Source organism: Tupaia chinensis, unplaced genomic scaffold, assembly GCF_000334495.1.
Source record: "Tupaia chinensis unplaced genomic scaffold, TupChi_1.0 Scaffold144255_1, whole genome shotgun sequence".
Taxonomy (NCBI): Eukaryota; Metazoa; Chordata; class Mammalia; order Scandentia; family Tupaiidae; genus Tupaia; species Tupaia belangeri.
Window position 1 is genome coordinate 4,593,319 of NW_006204113.1, and position 857 is coordinate 4,594,175.

Genomic DNA, 857 nt, shown 5'->3' on the forward strand with positions numbered 1-857 from the left:
CATTCCTGCCCCTTTGATGGAGGCAGCTGTGATTCTTGCTCTGGAAAATGTGTCCGACTGTGGGGCCATGTCTACTGAGGGGTAGGAGCCCAGGCAAAAGAGTTAACAGCTGACAGGCATTACTAGGGTGCCATTCTGGTACCTAAAGAGAGGGGGCGCTTTTAAGACAACTGGTGGGACTAGGTGGTGTCGCTGTGGTAATGCAACTGGACCCATGTGGGCAGGGTTGTGGGTTTGTGTCACGGGGCCTTCCTGATCTCGCTGGGTGCTTGAGTGCCTGTGATCTGGGTCAGTTGAGACTGGACTTGATAGTGGCCTGGGGACCCTGCTGGGGGTGCCTCTCTCTTTTAAAACTTTCGCTATAGGGCATGTGCACTTGCCCAAGAGAGAGAGAGGGAGGGAGTCAGACAGAGAGAAAGAGAGAGAGCACTCCCCAGTGGGATGGCCACACCACAATCCCTTCTCCTCTATTCTGGGGATTTGTGATTTGCATGTACATGCACCTGGTGTATTTTTAAAGCTGCTGGGTCTGGAACTCAAACCACACCATCAGCCATATAAGATCCAGTCACCTTAACCAGCACACCATCATATGACTCTGGCAGTGCCTCTCTCTATCTCTCTCTGTGTTGTTCTGTTTTTCTTTCTCTTTCTGTCATAGAAAATATATTTTTTAAAAAAACCTTAGGAAATTATCCTTTATGAATGGCAGCTTTTTTAAAAAAATATTTATTTAATTTATTCATTCACTTATTTTAATTTGGCCAGACACACACACACACACAGAGAGAGAGAGAGAGAGAGAGAGAGAGAGAGAGAGAGAGAGAGAGAGGGAGAGGGAGAGGGAGAGGGAGAGG

The 857-nt window shown here is 47.7% G+C and overlaps 1 protein-coding gene across 1 annotated transcript in view; it reads left to right on the plus strand.

Moving 5' to 3' along the window:
- The window catches only part of SORCS3 (sortilin related VPS10 domain containing receptor 3), a 589,937-nt gene that overhangs the window by 222 nt on the left and 588,858 nt on the right, over positions 1-857 (plus strand). The gene's annotated exons all lie outside the window — the stretch shown is intronic.